This window comes from Pleurodeles waltl, chromosome 7 (genome assembly GCF_031143425.1).
Source record: "Pleurodeles waltl isolate 20211129_DDA chromosome 7, aPleWal1.hap1.20221129, whole genome shotgun sequence".
In the NCBI taxonomy this organism is placed as follows: Eukaryota; Metazoa; Chordata; class Amphibia; order Caudata; family Salamandridae; genus Pleurodeles; species Pleurodeles waltl.
The window spans coordinates 425022110-425040401 of NC_090446.1; the positions used below are offsets into that span (position 1 = coordinate 425022110).

General features: G+C 44.0%; 1 protein-coding gene across 1 annotated transcript in view; it reads left to right on the top strand.

The window, feature by feature from the left end:
* CHMP4B (charged multivesicular body protein 4B) overlaps nucleotides 1-18292 on the top strand; it is a 269231-nt gene that overhangs the window by 33823 nt on the left and 217116 nt on the right. The gene's annotated exons all lie outside the window — the stretch shown is intronic.

Sequence of the window (18292 nt, forward strand, 5' to 3'; positions counted from 1 at the left end):
CAGTAGTTGTGAAAGGCCATGTTTTGTATTTCTGAGTGATGAAAAAAATATTTTAATTGGATGAAAACAAAGCAGAATACTTTGTGCTGATGTGTAAAGGATACGTTTCTGAAACCCAATTTTCACAGATTGTTAATACACTATATAGTTTCATCAGTAAAGCTGCAAGTTAATGGAAATGTTTTTGGACATTTTTTGGAAATGTACTGTGTGTAGATGACAAAATGCTACAACATCATGGTTTAGTAATATATTAAACGTGAGTGTTTAAAAAAAACAAAAAAAAAAAACGAGAAACACTCCTGCCCAGATAGCAATGCTGTTACTAAACTAAAAGCAAGTCATGGGCCATGTGTCTCCTATATGTGGTCTAGATTCTTGTGATACATGCAGCAAACTTTAGTCTACTTTATCAAACAAGGTTTTTTTTTGTACCGCAGAAATGCTGAGCTCACATATTTGAAGGTGCAATCATATGTGAGAATGAAGAAAAGGCCACTCTGTAAACTATTTGCCTAGGATCACACAATTTGAGACCCGTTTATGGGTCAAGCACATTATAGTGAGGTCGAGTAGATTATTCAAGTTACTCGACCTGCAGGTCTGGTAAAATATTTATGATTTTTCTAGGCCTGCTTTGTAGAGACCTATCCTGTTCGTGGTATCTGGGAAGTCCTCACTAGCCTGTCCACAGCCTTAGCAGGCAACCAACAAACCTCCCCCGCACTCTATTCCACTACACTGTGAGTGCGGTTGGAAAGTGGAACAAGGTAGCAGACCACAAATTGCATGCGGCTGTAATAGCGGGCAAAATAGAGTTTGAGAGAAGAGAATACAATAAGCGGGCCCGCCATGTAGCAAGCTCCTCCGGCCTAATGCTGGCCCCCTTCCGTGCCACTCAGCGTGACTCGCAGCTCCCAGAAAGTACTCAAAACACTCCGAAGCTGCACTGCCCTGCCCCATCCCTACCTGTCCCCTCACTTGCTGCGCTGCGTCGATTTTGCTGTGGGCTCTGCTGAACGTGCAGGCTCGGCCGTACTGAGCAGTAAGGTGCCATTCTACCTCTCTGATGGCAAGCAGCACAGGCACGATGTCTAGAGCTGGGAAATCAACTTGCCAGGGGCTACCACCATGTCCTCGCCCCTGGCAGCAAAGCAGTCCAGGCTCCTCACTCCTTACCGCTTCTGCTGCTCCTGGCTCGAGGTGATGGTGCATGACGTCAGCACCACTTGCTTCCTTGCACTCCAGCTTCAAAGCTGATCAGATCATTCCAGAAGATTCAATTTTAAGAAGATATCGACTTCCATTTTCCAATCCTTGTAAGGCAAAGGGCAGCCAATCAGTTCAAAACCCTATCTAGCCACAGATTCCTTACTGACCCACCCATCCTCCCCACTGTTACCTTTTAGGGACATGGTTTTCCACACCAACGGTATGTGTTCTTAGTGGCTTTGTGCTCCTGGTGTGGAAAGTCACCAAAGAAAACTGACATCAGCATGCTTGGATTGCAGTTATATAGGCACAGTGGACGATGCCACGCAGAGCCAACTGATGCCACCTACCAGTGCGCAGGGGTACTGCTCACGAAAAAATGTCCATATCCAGTCTGACACCTGGGGATAATTCTTAGGTAAAGAATCTGCAGCTAGATAGTCTCTAACAGATAAGGTGTTACTGAAGTTAAGTAACTTGGTTATTAATGAACAAAACAAACTCTGCCCAGGTAGAGACAAGGACACTCATTTCCTAAAGTGTCCAGAGGACCTTATTTAAGCATTCCCCCAATACCTATTGTAGGAAAGTACCATCTTGCCTGGCATGTTACCCCCATATTTCACTGTATATATGTTATTTTAGTATATGTGTCACTGGGACCCTGCCAGCCAGGGCCCCAGTGCTCATAAGTGTGCCCTGTATGTGTTCCCTGTGCGATGACTAACTGTCTCACTGAGGCTCTGCTAATCAGAACCTCAGTGGTTATGCTCTCTCTGCTTTCTAAATGGTCACTAACAGGCTAGTGACCAATTTCACCAATTCACATTGGCATACTGGAACACCCTTATAATTCCCTAGTATATGGTACTAAGGTACCCAGGGTATTGGGGCTCCAGGGGATCCCTATGGGCTGCTGCATTTCTTTTGCCACCCATAGGGAGCTCTGACAATTCTTACACAGGCCTGCCACTGCAGCCTGAGTGAAATAACGTCCACGTTATTTCACAGCCATTTACCACTGCACTTAAGTAACTTATAAGTCACCTATATGTCTAACCTTCACCTGGTGAAGGTTGGGTGCAAAGTTACTTAGTGTGTGGGCACCCTGGCACTAGCCAAGGTGCCCCCACATCGTTCAGGGCAAATTCCCCGGACTTTGAGAGTGCTGGGACACCATTTCACGCGTGCACTATACATACGTCACTACCTATGTACAGCGTCACAATGGTAACTCCGAACATGGCCATGTAACATGTCTAAGATCATGGAATTGTCACCCCAATGCCATTCTGGCATTGGGGAGACAATTCCATGATCCCCTGAGTCTCTAGCACATACCCGTGTACTGCCAAACTGCCTTTCCCGGGGTTTCACTGTAGCTGCTGCCAAACCCTCAGACAGGTTTCTGTTCTCCTGGGGTCCAGCCAGGCTTGGCCCAGGAAGGCAGAACAAAGGACTTCCTCAGAGAGAGGGTGTAACACCCTCTCCCTTTGCAAAAAAGGTGTCAGGGCTGGGGAGGAGTAGCCTCCCCCAGCCTCTGGAAATGCTTTGATGGGCACAAAGGGTGCCCATCTCTGCATAAGCCAGTCTACACTGGTTCAGGGATCCCCCAGCCCTGCTCTGGCACAAAACTGGACAAAGGAAAGGGGAGTGACCACTCCCCTGACCTGCACCTCCCTGGGGAGGTGCCCAGAGCTCCTCCAGTGTGCTCCAGACCTCTGCCATCTTGGAAACAGAGGTGTTGCTGGCACACTGGACTGCTCTGAGTGGCCAGTGCCATCAGGTGACGTCAGAGACTCCTTCTGATAGGCTCTTGCCTGTTTTAGTCGCCTATCCTCCTTCCTAGGTATCCAAACCTCCTTTTCTGGCTATTTAGGGTCTCTGCTTTGGGGAATTCTTGAGATACCGAATGCAAGAGCTCACCAGAGATTCTCTGCATCTCTCTCTTCACCTTCTGCCAAAGGATCGACCGTTGACTGCTCAGGACGCCTGCAAAACCGCAACAAAGTAGCAAAGACGACTACTGCAACCTTGTATCGCTTATCCTGCCGCCTTCTCGACTGTTTCCTGGTGGTGCATGCTCTGGGGGTAGCCTGCCTCCTTCTTGCACCAGGAGCTCTGAAGAAATCTCCCGTAGGATGACGGAATCTTCCCCCTGCAACCGCAGGCAACAAGCAGGCAACAAAAGACTGCATCACCGGTCCTCTGGGTCCCCTCTCAGCACGAAGAGCGTGGTCCCTGGAACTCAGCAACTCTGTCCAATTGACTCCCACAGTCCAGTGACTCTTCAGTCCAAGTTTGGTGGAGGTAAGTCCTTGCCTCCCCACGCTAGACTGCATTGCTGGGTACCGCGTGATTTGCAGCTGCTCCGGCTCCTGTGCACTCTTCCAGGATTTCCTTCGTGCACAGCCAAGCCTGGGTCCCCGACACTCTAACCTGCAGTGCACAACCTTCGGAGTTGTCCTCCGGCGTCGTGGGACTCCCTTTTGTGTCTTCGGGTGGACTCCGGTTCACTCCTCTTCCAAGTGCCTGTTCCGGTACTTCTGCGGGTGCTGCCTGCTTCTGTGAGGGCTCCCTGACTTGCTGGGCACCCCCTCTGTCTCCTCATCCAAGTGGCGACATCCTGGTCCCTCCTGGGCCACAGCAGCATCCAAAAACCTCTGCAAACACCTCTGCAAGCTTCTTCACGACGTGGGACATCCATCCTCCAAAGGGGAAGTTTCTAGCCCTCTTCGTTCTTGCAGAATCCACAGCTTCTACCATCCGGTGGCAGCTTCTTTGCACCCTCAGCTGGCATTTCCTGGGCATCTGCTCACTCTCGACATAGTCGCGACTCTTGGACTTGGTCCCCTTGTTTCACAGGTACTCGGGTCCGGAAGTCCACTGTTGTTGCTTTGCTGGTGTTGGTCTTCCTTGCAGAAACCCCCTATCACGACTTCTTTGCTCTATGGGGGTTATAGGTGCACTTTACACCTACTTTTCAGGGTCTTGGGGTGGGCTATTTTTCTAACCCTTACTGTTTTCTTACAGTCCCAGCAACCCTCTACAAGCTCGCATAGGTTTGGGGTCCATTCGTGGTTCGCATTCCTCTTTTGGAGTATATGGTTTGTGTTGCCCCTATACCTATGTGTTCCTATTGCAATCTACTGTAACTTTACATTGCTTGCATTACTTCCTTTTGCTATTACTGCATATTTTTGGTATTGTGTACACATATCTTGTGTATATTTGGCATCCTCATACTGAGGGTACTCACTGAGATACTTTTGGCTTATTGTCATAAAAATAAAGTACCTTTATTTTTAGTATATCTGTGTATTGTGTTTTCTTATGATATTGTGCATATGACACTAGTGGTATAGTAGGAGCTTTGCATGTCTCCTAGTTCAGCCTAAGCTGCTCTGCTATAGCTACCTTCTATCAGCCTAAGCTGCTAGAAACACCTCTTCTACAATAATAAGGGATAACTGGACCTGGTACAGAGTGTAAGTACCCCTTGGTACCCACTACAAGCCAGGCCAGCCTCCTACACCTATGATTCCCTGTCTCAATGTCTTGGAAAAGATTTTTGGCAAGAGGCAGAGGTATCCTAATAGCTCCCATTTGGCGCAGGAGGCCTTGTTTTCCAATCCTTTTGCACATAGCTGTGTGGCACCTGTGGAAGTTATCAGTTAATCCACCTCCTTTCAGGTTTCCTTTCCAGTCTATTTGAACACGGTAGCCTCGTCACTTAGGGTTTTGGAGGTTGAGCGGATTTTCCCTTCAGCACCTAGGTTGCTTGAAAACAAAATGTAGCTGTGGATCTACAACAGGTCTGCTGGTTTCCTTTTTCAAAATCTAACAGAAAAACATTGAAATTCCCTTTCGTTATGATGTTCTTCAAGAGGTTTCATGTCATAGATTGTGATTATTTAACATTTTTTTTTTTTTTTTTTTTTTTTTTAATAGAATGATAATTTTGGGTTTAGCAGTCTACATAAAGGTGCAATAGGCAGTGATCTGAGCTTCCTCATAGGTATTTTTATTTTGGACATGGCATTTCCAGTTTTGTTCCTTTTTGGTTTCTTAATCGCAGACTACTCTCCCATTCCCGCCTAGGATCTTCTTGTGGTGATTTGTTCCTTATAGTCCCCTCCTTTTGAGCTGATTCTGTTCATTCCCTGTTTTGTCAGCCAAGGTCTTAATTCTCATTTCTTGTGGCCTTTGCACCATCTTAGAGGGTGGAAGAATTAGGGCTCTTATTGAATCATAAACTTTATCTTAGATTTTATCCAGATAAGATTGTTTTTAAGCCTATCCCTGTTTTTTTAAACTGTGGCTTCCACTTTCCTACCTATCATAGGAATTGTTATTGCCTGTATTTCATATCAACCCTGCTTCGGAAGATAAATCTTGATTGCTTATGTGTTTGCTCATAAGGCTTATATTTATTTAAACTGTCTCTGCTTTTTGCACCTCAGGTGACAATTGTGTTAAGTTTGGTTAATTCAGGATTGGAAAGCCTATGATTTTGACTTCAAGCAAGGGGCTACATCTAACAATTTCTACTTCCTATTTTTTCCAGATAGATAGGTCTACTAGGGGCATGGGTGTTTTTTTTTTTTAGCAGAATTCAAAAGGGTCTTATTGATATTATTTGGGCTACCACTTGGTCATTTGTGGAAACATTTAAGCGTTACATGATAGCAGTGTGGTGGGGGGGGAACAGTCGCTTGGCTGAGTTTGGAACCAAAGTTCTAGGTGCTGCTACTGGTTAATTTAGTTTATCCTTAAATAAATTCATATTTTGAAGCATTTTCATTTAGCTCCCCAATTTGACCTCTATTCTAGTTATTGGTTTATCATGTTATGTTTATGTTGAGTTATATATTGTTATATGATGTGATGTGATCCTTCTTGTGCAGATAGGCAATGGGAAATTAAGGCCTTTTGCTTGGCTTATTTTAAGGAGAGTTTTGGTTGGAATCCTGTGATGTTACTTCCTGTGCAGATGGATTATAGGAAATCCAGTATTGTCCCTTCCTGTGCAAATGGACAGTGGGAAAAGTACTGGGATGAGTAACGGGATGAAGTGGTCATGCTCTGGTTACCTACATGTAATCGTCACTACTCTGAATTTAAGCTTCCTCGCCTCATTCCTCTTTCCACCCTCCCTGAGTGGGCCTCTTTCTCGCGTTGGCATTTCAGAATGTGCTGTACACTCAACAAGAAGATACAGTCGCGGAGGTATTAAAAAGCAAGAAAGTGGGGGTCAAGTGGATTGCATGTCTTATGGTGATAACTTTGCTTCATTGTTTAGGACTGAAAGACTGAACTGAGTTGCGGAGGCATGAGGATTATCAATAAGTAATCTCAGCCTTACGGGTAAAATCTGTGAAAGGAGGGAAATGCCCTCTGTTGGTGGTTCTACTCTCTGCTTTTCCCAAGTTCTGTTTTGATACTTTGGTCAGTTTGCAATATGAATCATACATAATGATAGCTGCTTGTCCTGGCACTGAATCCATCTTACTCTATACTTGCTCAGCCAGTAATGAGCAATTCATAGAAATTAATTGACATGCTACCATAAATATAACAGTAAAGATGTCAAGTGGGTTACACAGAACATTCAAAACTGCCTCGTGGATGAGTCACAACTCTCGTAAATGGATACTGACAAAACTGAGGTTCTAGTAGTGGGTGAGGAGCCCCCGCTGCGGTCTTCCGTCTGGTGGCAAATAGAGCTAGGTCCAGCTCATATATCCTATTATCTTCCGATTGAATCTTAGACCTCAACTCCCACCACCTATTAGTTCTCTCCACTCAAGATTAGTAATTGTGCTTTTTCACCTTTTGTCTTCTTTATAATTTTGTTCCTTTTCTACCTCATAAAGTTTGTCCATCATCCAGGCTGTTGCTCTTCCCCACATGGACTATTGCAACTCTCTCAGTATAGGTCTTCGCTTTATTTGTACACAAGTTTTCAAAGAATTCAACTTGCTGCTCCTGATATAATTTTCACTATTATCTTCTCTACTCCTATTTCCTGTATTATGACCTCCCATTTATTTTCTCTTTTCAAAAGGTAAAGGCTTTTAATCTCTCCTGTTCAGCAGGCCTTTTATCTGTGAAGCCTTAAATATATTTTTAAATCAATTCCTCCTCTACAAGATGTACCAGGATCTCAAATCATTGTCGTCCATGGTTTTGTAAATTCCTGATAGCCATTTTTAGGTCCTGACCTTTGAGACAGCTTTGGCCGATTTTAACTCTGGAAAGTTTTCCTCCCTCTGCCCATGGAAATTATCATAGCCTTCAGTCTTGGGTTCTCTGGATAAACTTTTGTTTAGGACCGGGAGACCCATTGTAGTGCTGCATGCAAAGTATTGTACAAGGAGCATTTCAAAAGATAATTTGACTGCGTCTAGTATTTATACAGTTCAACAAGCATTGAGTACTAGTAGCTGATGCATACATAGCAATCTGGCAAGCACATCTGTTAGTCATCAGAGCTTTTTTTCTTCTCTGCTGCTAGCTTCTTTGTAAGTGACACCCTCATTCCCTGGTCTGGGGGTGTTCTGCTGCTTGTAGATAAGGTAACTCATTCTGTTTCTTGGAACTGTTTGTGTTCTTTCTCTTCCTACGCCTTGTAACTCATCTCTGTACTGAAACTCAGGACGTAGGGCATACATTGAGTTTGTTTTCTGCAGGCTCATTTGGTTGAGTGGAACAAAATGGAGTCTCCTCACAAGATGGGGTTAAAGGTCTGTTTCCTAAATTCACATTCCCCCCCTTTTGTTGAATCTTCAACACTTACATCCTTCTGATCTATCCTTGAATCGTCTATGATGTTCTTTTCTGGAGTGCCTATCTTTGTTAATCCTTTCTGTCAGCATTGCAGTATTGTTTAGAAGCAACAGCAGCATAATAATACTATAATTATTGGTAATAAGGCTTTTAACGGGCTTGATAGCCAAGATGGTAGCCACGAGAACCAGCCAGAAAACCAATTACTGGGTGCCTACTTCTCCCCTTCATGGTGTCCCTTAACATATGTAAGGCCTTGGTCAGTGTTCCATTTTCTTTGTCATTTCCTGGGATGTACGTACAACAGGAAGACCCACCATCCTGTTTGCATAACGGTAATGTGCATAATCCAAAGCTCTTCTTTGATGGAATTGAATCCATCCTGTAACCAACGGGCATTGGCTATGGATTGTGGGTCAGGCATCAGTCCTCCTGGAGAGATGCTACTCAACCGTACCTCAGCTCCATTCCACAATCTGTACTCATCCGTCACTTATTGCATATCTAGGGCGAAGTATTGGCGTGCATCCCCCTTCCGCCTATACACTAGCACACGTGGTCACTCCTGTGCATGCACTTAGATATCTCCACTGTTATATTGTCATGTAGTGGAACTATCAATATCTGGGACACCAATATGGCAAAGAATCTCAGTCTTTTTCAACTATATGGCAACTGGACATACGCTAATGTACCACATACCCAGTAGGTATTTACAGTGCTTAATTTGTATGTAAAAACGTGCCGTGTCCAAAGCTCTCCACTGAAACACACGACTGCAGCAATTAAATTTGTGAGCACAGAATACTGAGGCAGTGTAATTCTAAAGCCATCTCGGCCTCTTTAATCTATTTGCAGCCAGTCCCTGCCCCTTCAGCTCACTCTTGCAGCTTTCTGCTTTCTTCCTTTCTGACGCTTTTCCATCTATCTCTTCCTCAGTCTTTCCCATGTGTTTTTTGCTCACAGTAAATATCTGATGCAGAAAAATATTTGCCGTCCCCCAACACTAAGGGCTGGCGCCCCCTCCCGGAAACCACTGGCTCAAATTAAGCATTGGGTATCCATCAATGCTGCAAGACCCTTCTCTAGGGATGTCAAATCTATTATCTGTTTGCAGTTCTTATTCCTTCCTTCTCTGTGTCCCATTTCCTCCAAAACACACAGTATTTTTTATAAGGCAAAATGTGTGTAGGGGGAGGAACTGGATCTAAAAGAATGTGCATGAGAATACCTCAGAATCCCATATATGAGTAAAATTTGTACCTATCTGATAATTTGCTGTATCATTACTATACCTTTCCTTTAACACCCTTGAGGGGTAGTCCATCATCATATTTCCTTGCCACTGTCCCCTGACTTAATCCTGAGCCTGGAATGTTAAGTGAGTCTTGTATTCCCAGATAGAGTCCCTCTCAATATTACATTTCCCGGCCTTCAGCCCTGCGTCTGAAACTGTTTTAAGTGTGTATTTTAGTTGTCTGATAATTGCTGGCTTTTCAAGCAGGCTGAGATCCTGAAACATTGATTAAGCTTGTTCCTCTAATATGCCTGTGGAATTCCATTTTGTTGTCGAAATGTTCCAACCATAAAATTGCAATCTCCCTTTGATGTAACATGACATCAGTCTTATCAAACATATGTGGCGTTGGTGTTCTTGAACCCTTCTTATTTCTTGACTATCAACAGCTTGGGTTAAGAGGGTACAAACAAAGCATGATACATTAAAATGCGTTGTAACTGTCATTTGTAAACTTTTGTACTACATGTTTTGGCGACACAAGGGATGCATGGAGTGCTGAGAAGTTTCTCTTTTTGACCTTAATAATTTGTCAGTATCATCTGTAAGTTTCCAAGGGTATACTGGCGCTTGCGGTGTTTCATTATTTAGACTACCTGGTAGGCCCTTGACCCCTAAAGAGGGGATCAGCAACATTTGGCTACATAGCAGGTCCTTCTCTCTTAAGTAGGAAGTCGCCAGTAGCACATCAGCATGACTACCTAGCAGGTGTTTATCCTTTAGGAGGTTAAACACCGGCAACACAAATATGGAAAAACAGTCTTTTACGTCTCCTAAAGGGAAGTTCACATCTCCTCTCCTTACTCCTAGCAAGGAGGAAGGACATTGTGTCTAGCTGGTCTGATATCTGTCCTGTGTATCCAATGTTTGAGCGCGTGGACCTTTGACAACTGTTGGAGTAGTCTGAACTACTGTGTAGGGTCCCAAGAAGTGTGGATCCTTCCACTACCAAACAAAATTCTTGTCAAAGGCTTGGGAGCCTGGGGCAAGGTGTTGTCGTGGTACCAAAGGTGGTGCGGTGGAGCTCGCTTTTCGTAGATGAACCTGTTTGGACAAAAACTTTGACAGTGCTTGTTAGGGCAGACATATATGCTGACATTTCTTGCTATACAGTTTTATGTGCATCCATATTGTTCCTATGTGGGATGTCTCCCATAGGCATTATTTTGCCTGTGACGTTCTGGTGTGGTGTTGAGTGATGGTCAGAGGAGGGAGCATTCCTAAGGGTGAATAATGCCAGAGTCAAACAATATAGCCAATTTCTGTTCAGTTTTTTTAGGAAATATTAATTGATATAGATTGGGTGTGTCGACAGAGCGTACTTTGGTGAATAACTTTGCTAAAGCAAACAATTTCTTGATCTGTAGAGTGTTGAAGGGCATTAAGCTAAAGAGGCCACCTAGGGCCTGTAATGATTCCTTATGGGATGTGAATTTAGATTTTAAACTATTTATATTGTGGCCCAGTAATGTTTACCTTTAATTGACAAAAATATCAAATACATTTGCAAATCTTCTTTGTTTAATTTGTTGTAGAAGGGTGTCGGGCGTTGAAGCTTTGGAGCCTTGTAAAATAATGTATTCACTGGATGGCGTTCATCTTGACATTTGGAAAAGCACTGAGACTATGTTTAAGAGTATATTTGATCCATCTTTTGAGGAGTGCACAAAAATGTGTGTTTTTACTTGTATGAACGTTTATGAGCAAAGAATGCTGGAGTGTAGACCAGACGGGAACATCCTTTTGTTGATTTCTGTCTGAAACCTTACAAAGCTGTATCTACAACTATTATATCAAGTAGGTGAGATCAGCTATGAGGAAAGCTGGAGTTGATGTTTCAAAGTTTAGTACTCATTCATCTAGAGGTGCTAAGGGCAGTAAAGTTTTCTGGGCAGGACAATCTCTTGCTTAGATTCTGAAGGCAACCGACTGGTCAGATGCAAACTCTTACGAAATTCTGTCTGAGACAAGTGGAGCATGGGAGTACTCTGGCAGTGGAAGGCTTTAAACATGATGTGTAATGCTGGTCTTGTAATGAAACAGCTCTATTCCAGTTAACATGCAGACAGACTGATTTTAGTTGTGTGTGTGTGTGTGTGTATATATATATATATATATATATATATATATATGTGTGTGTGTGTAATTTAAATAGTTTTTGGTGTAAGAAAATATATAAATGTTTGTATTTATGGGATTTTGCTCTGTTTTCCTCAGTAATTTGGGAGATATTGCCGATTTATGTTTTTCTTTTTCAGATAATAATTTGCAATGGAAACTAGATTGTTCTATTTGAAGAATATAATGCAAGGGTAAATATGGTTCTGTTTTGTTGCAGCCTTATGAGGAATGTGGCGGTGAGGCAGGGGTTTATATACTCTGCTTGAAGATTCATGAATAGGACTGATAGTTGTATGATATATTTATATTCTTTAAAGGGCTACGTTTTGGGACATCAATAAAAGGTATATGCGTACTATCTCTGCTGCTACTATGATGCCCCATTTAGACATTTCTTTACCCATCAGGGCCATCAATGGCTTCATTGCAAGAGCAAAGAACTGTGAGGAGGGTCAGACACCCTTGTCTAGTGCATCTTCATAACACCCATGTACACTAAATCACCTTTCTAACTTTAGATTCAAGACATAATCTTAGCAATGTTAAAAAATCGTGCACTTAGGAAAATGAGGCCTAATATTTGCAGTGTACATTTATTACTCCTATTTCTGTGAATTAAATGAAGTGGCGCTTGACACCAGTTTTGCAGATTCACAGATTAGGGCATTTCTATGTGTTTCTGTCCCAGTCTCTCAAATACATGCATGGTTTTCCAGAACACTCTGAAACATGCACTTTTGCACTCAGAAAGCCATTAATAATATTGTGTGATTTTGTGTCAAATTTTTTAATGATTAGTAATAAACACTCTTAAAAATATATCACCAACTATGCTTGAACACCACTCACAATCTGTTTCATGGAGACAAGATTGATAAGTGGAGCTAAAAGGTATGATGTCATTCCGCTTCTCCATGACCTTCGTGGTCTTCCTATGCCAGCCAGAATTCAATTAAAACTATGTGGCATTGGTCCCAAGGCTCTAGAAAGCAAGCCCTTGCCATTCCTTGTCTAGTTACTCATCATTTCAGGAGTTTCTAAAGGCCTGAGACACAAACACTGTTTTCTTGTGAAAATACAAATTTCACCTCAGCCATTGCCATCAAGCAGTCGTACTCCATAGCTGCTGAATCCTCATGGAATGTTCTTCCACCATCCCTGGCGAAAGGAATTCCTCGCCTGCCTTTCAGTGACTAACTCAAGACTCGCCTCTTCAAGCCAGACCTAAAAATGATTCCATTTCCTGTGTCAGCCCGGCCCTTAACCAAAGCTATCAGACATTCACGTCCACCATCCTCCCCACGGAAGCTTTTCATTTGACACTAAGGGGGTCATTCCGACCCCGGCGGGTGGCGGGCGACCGCCAAAAGGCCGCCCGCCGGCCCAGCGGGAAAGACCCAGCAACGATGAAGCCGGCTCCGAATGGAGCCGGCGGAGTTGCTGGGGTGCGACGGGTGCAGTGGCACCCGTCGCGATTTTCAGTGTCTGCAACGCAGACACTGAAAATCTTTGTGGGGCCCTGTTAGGGGGCCCCTGCACTGCCCATGCCAGTGGCATGGGCAGTGCAGGGGCCCCCAGGGGCCCCACAACACCCGTTCCCGCCAGCCTGGTTCTGGCAGTGTAAACCACCAGAAACAGGCTGGCGGGAAGGGGGTCGGAATCCCTTCCCTGGGCCAGGGGGAAACCGGCGGGAAACCGGCGGTTCCCCTTTTCTGACCGCGGCTTTACCGCCGCGGTCAGAATGGCCCAGGAAGCACCGCCAGCCTGTTGGCGGTGCTTCCGTGGTCGTTGCCAGGGTCAGAATGACCCCCTAAATGTTTCATTAAATTCACCTGACACCCTTTACATTTAGTATTGATCCTCATCTTGCATTAAGTGTGTTCTAAGGTCACAGATGCTGCTTGGTCATAATAAGGTGGTTAGGTAAATGCATAAAGATTGGAACCTCGTTACATTCCTAGAGGAAAAGAACATTTAAGGGCTAAAGTGGGAAAATGGCTGATTTTCACAATTTATTTCCTCTTTCTGTCAATGTATTTTGGGTAGTGAATAGAAGTGAAGACCCACGATTTGGAAAAATTGAACATTGATTCAGGTTGAAGCATGCCCCCAACATTCAGTTTTTTTTACCCATACTGATTCCTGAGTAGACATTTGGTACAACCCGGCCATACATCTTTGGAGTAAAAATGTGATTTTCTTACATTTTTCTCCTTCCAGGAACTCCAAAATGACACATCCATCACCAACCGAAACAGGGAAATACAATTCAGAATACTGTGTAATACATGCCACAAAGTAAACCTCTTTTCTCTATTGGTAAGTGGCCAGTAAATTGTCTGACATGCAACCTACTTTCAGCATGCCACTATTCTGTTTTTTGGCAGATGTAGACAGACCGACTTAACTCTGTCTGTCAAACCAGATCCAAAATATCTGTTCCTTTTGTAGTTATTTGGAGCTAACATACCTTTGCTGGAGGTAGCATATTTTGAATAAATTCTCATTCAGACTAAATACAACCCATACTAATTTTTGGGGTGATGCATTACTTACTGTGTACAAAGACACTCGAAAGGACTTTGCTGGCTTCAGTTGTCCTTTGTGGGTAGGTGCACAATATTTCAATTTTCTATGGATTGCATCCTTGTCAGACTAGTTGAGTAGCTGTGTAAAGGAGCAGGTGCTGCAGGTCATTAAGGTATAAACTAGACCTAGGATGTTGCCTTTCCCAATGGTTGTCTGTGAGATATGCTGTTGCCAGCAGGTTAAGGACATTCTCTTTCATGAACTTGGGGTTGGATTCGGCAGGCAGGTTGAAACCTCCGATAAAGAGGTTGGGTGAGTTTGTTAATGCTAAAAGGATTAGGTCCGATATCTCACTAAAAAATCTTGTATTTGTGTCATTAGGTCGATTGATGATTTACAGCGACACCATTTTCGTTGCTGCCAGTGAAACAAAAATGACAGGCGAGAGGTTTGAGCATATTGGAATGCCGAGGGGATTGGACCATCTGGAAGATAAATATTAGTTTTGGCAAGATCAGGGCATTTAACTCTCTTTTTGTGGGATATGCAGGGGAATATCCCATCAATAAAGGTCTTCTCTTATGGTGGCAGTATCTGAAAGAAAAAGCTCTAGAACATAACCAATTTATTATAAATAGTTAATCCTCTATATGTGATCTGACATTTGTGTAGAGGAGCCCACCCATTAGTCTTGAAGGGGCTTGATCACTGATACAAGATCTAATTCATCCTGTATCCTTGCACAGGACCCTACTTTACCAATAATGTAAGAATATTACAGGTTTGGTACTTACAATTTCCAATGACTAGAATATTATCACCAGAGTAGATAAAGGTCTTGTGGGATATTCAGGCAAACCTGGATCAAGACATCATCGGACTAGAAGAGATCTTCTGCAATATTCGGACAAACCAGGGTCCAAGGTAATTTAAATATTCGTCACCATTCTAACCTCTGAGGGACTTCTCAGGGAACCATGATGTCTCTTTGTACCTGCCTGCATCATTTATCAAGCACTTCACAAAGGCACCTCAAAGTAAATTACTCCGAAACTGCTTATCTTAGAAGACCAGCACCAACTGGAAATTGAAGTCTCGGGAAGTGCCTACAGAGCTTGAAATTCATCCTTCTGAACTTCAGGAGAATTCCTACCTATGAACCATTGAAAAGGAAACTAAAAAACTTGCTTTTCTAATGACATTTAAATGCACACATATCACAGATGTCCTGGACACAAGGCTCTCAGCAGCAGTTAGCAGCGATTACTGGGGTGGCTTTAATGACTTTACATCATGGTGAACTCAGACTCCTCTATGTAATGGACTGTACAATCATTTGTTCATTATTATACCTGTCCATGTGTTCTAAGGTCTTAAAAACACCCAATATTTGTTTTTCTCAGGCCGATATGAAACTTGTAAAATTATGTAGAAGAGTCTCTTGGCCTCAAGTCAAATCACAAACTGAGCTCAGAGATTTTTCAGTGGTTTGTGTTCTATCTGTCCGACTAGAACGAAACCCCTGCGTTTGGTGACGTGTGGCTGTAGATACACATGCTCAGCATGCTTCTGCCATTTAGTGTTGGGTCTGGAAGGTTGCAAGTTGTTTTTCTTCTAAAAGTCTTAAGAGTCGTGAGGTATAGTGACTCCTCCTCTTGCTGGTAATGCGCATAGGCATGGACTCCATTGTTAGATTATTTTCTTCCGCTGTGTGGTCCGGTTGTGTTTTCACTGAGCTCTGGTTTGAGACTGTCTTTAGGCTTCTTCCTTTGGGAAACCTCCCATACCATCAGTATTGTCTTTCAAATGCATATTTTCCATCTTCTGTGTTCCAGGACCGAAGAAACTAACTGTTGGATCGGCATACTTCCAAGGCCCTTCGAGCCGCCTTTTTCTTGGTTCCAGCTTTACAAGAATGAAAGCCTGAGGGAATGGACTCCATTCAATTTCTGTCCTAAGTGCCATGCAAAGTTCCTGTGGACTGACCACCCCCAGGTCTGCAAGCCCTACCAGTCCTTCCGATCGAAAAAGACCCTGTGAGGTCAGAGAGCCTGTCATTGCAAAATGTAGCGGCAGGAAATCAAGGACACACCGGATATTTTTTGACTCCAAGACACCATGTCCGAACCAGAGCAGGAGCATCAATAGGCCTCCATCGCTGAGGAAAAGGATTCGGGCTCTGAAGTGGACACAATCCTCAAAATGCAACAACGTCCTCCAGCTCAACCAACCGCGAGTAAAAGCCCCCTCCTCTGACCATAAAAGTCCTTCACCACAGAAGCAAAGGCTATCAGGCTGCCGCTCCCTTCAGGCCATGGCAGGACCGAAAAACTCATTTGGGTGCTCAGAAAAGCTAGCCTAAGCCTTCCCCTTCTATACCGTGCTGAGAATCAGCAGCCTCTGCACCGAAAGCTTCTGTATCCCACTCCGCACTGAATAAATTACTGCCTGCCTTGGCACCAACTACTTCGGCATTGAAAGTCAAGAATGCCTCCGTGCCAAAAGGACTAAAAATACCTACAGCCTCCGAGCCTTCCTCGAGTCTATCCTCCACAAAACGAAGCATCAGCTCTATGCCAGGCAATCTCTGCTTCATATTCAGCCCCAAATGGAAAGTGTCTTGGCCAAAGCCGTCGTCACACACCCTCTAAACTGCAGATCACTTTTTAAGAGGCTCTTGACACATCAGCTCCTCCTACCAAGCACAAGACAGTGGATAGCGACTCTGCTGATATTCACCCTCCTCTGCCTACATCTCCACCACCAACCACTCCACCACCACCTAACCCTTCACCTCCTCCCTCTCTAGGCCACCCTCTTGACATTACACAACAGGGCTCACCTCACTCATTTCAGGACACTCAAGGCACAGGGGATGATAATTAATGTGGCTTTTCCCACAGACACAGATCCTTGGTCTCAGTACGATGCTGACCCATACATAGACACTGACCCTGATATCTGCCCAGTTAGACCATCCCCACCGACTTTACTGCTTCCTTTCAGGAACTTATTGGGAGGGCAGCCACATACCATCAGGTGCCGTCAAGAACGTGTTGAGAATTATTTTGTTTTTGAAACCCTCACAACATCTCACAGAACCATACAATATATTCCCATGCTTAAAGGCACGATAAAGCATGCAGAAGATATTTTTCAGGATCATGCACTAGGGTACCCGTACTCTCTCTCTTCATGTGGAAAAAAGTGTAAGGCTTCCCCCTCTGACCCAGTTTTTATTAAATGTCAGATACTTGCAGACTTTCTGGTGGTCTCCAACGCCAGAAAAAGAGCCAACTGTCAAGCAGCTCATGATGCTCTGCCTCCTGACAAAGAGAGCAAGCTCATTGACGCCTCTGGCAAGTGTGTTTGCTGCTCACACGAGCCAACCATTGGTGTATCACCAATACACAAGGGCTGTTTGCTAGATATGCTCATACCCACTGGGGAAAATGGAGCAGCTTCTCCAGTAGCTCCCAAAGGCACACTGAAAAATGAGGAGAAGAGCTTGTTAGTGAAGGACAGCTAATTCAAACATTTTCATTTGCTGTTCCCTGGACTCTGCGATAAAGCCGCAAGAGGCATAAATACTAGTGTCCTCTTACACAGGCATGCATGGCTACGCATTTCCAGGTTTAAACAGGAGGTACAGCAAACACTCTTAAATGTACCCTTTGGCAAAGAGCACCTTTTCAGACCGCAGGTCAATCAGGCGTTTGAAAAAAATGAAGAAAGATGATAAAGTAGCCAAGCACATGGGAGGCCTGCAAACCCCTACTTCACATGGTGCCTTTCGTAGGCCGCAATATAAAGCAGTCCCCAAAACATCTGCACCAGACACTTCATTATCCCACTACAAAGGCCAACCCCATTCATCCTTCCATAGAGGATTTTATAAGGGTTCTTATAGGGAAAACAACGGTAGAGCCTGGGGTAAAACACCCTCCCCTAGAGGCTCCTCCACTGCCCCCAAGCAGTGACTCTCTCCACCTCCCCTCCACTTATCAAACACCTGTAGAATGACGTCTTCAACTCTTTTTTTCATCACTGGCAAAATATCACAACATACCAATGGGTGTTGGATATTATCCAACATGGTTACTGTCTGGACTCAATTCCACACCTCCACACGTTCCCCTTCGCACTCACAAACTTTCACAGGAACATATAATTCCTCTCAAACAGGAAGTGCAGGGCATACTTGCCGAAGGAGCAAAAGAAACAGTTCCTCTGCAACATCAGGGGACAGCAGTATTTTCACTATACTTGCTCATACCTTAAAAGGACAGCTCCTTAAGACGTATTCTAGATCTCAGACCTTCAAATCATTATATCATAACATTT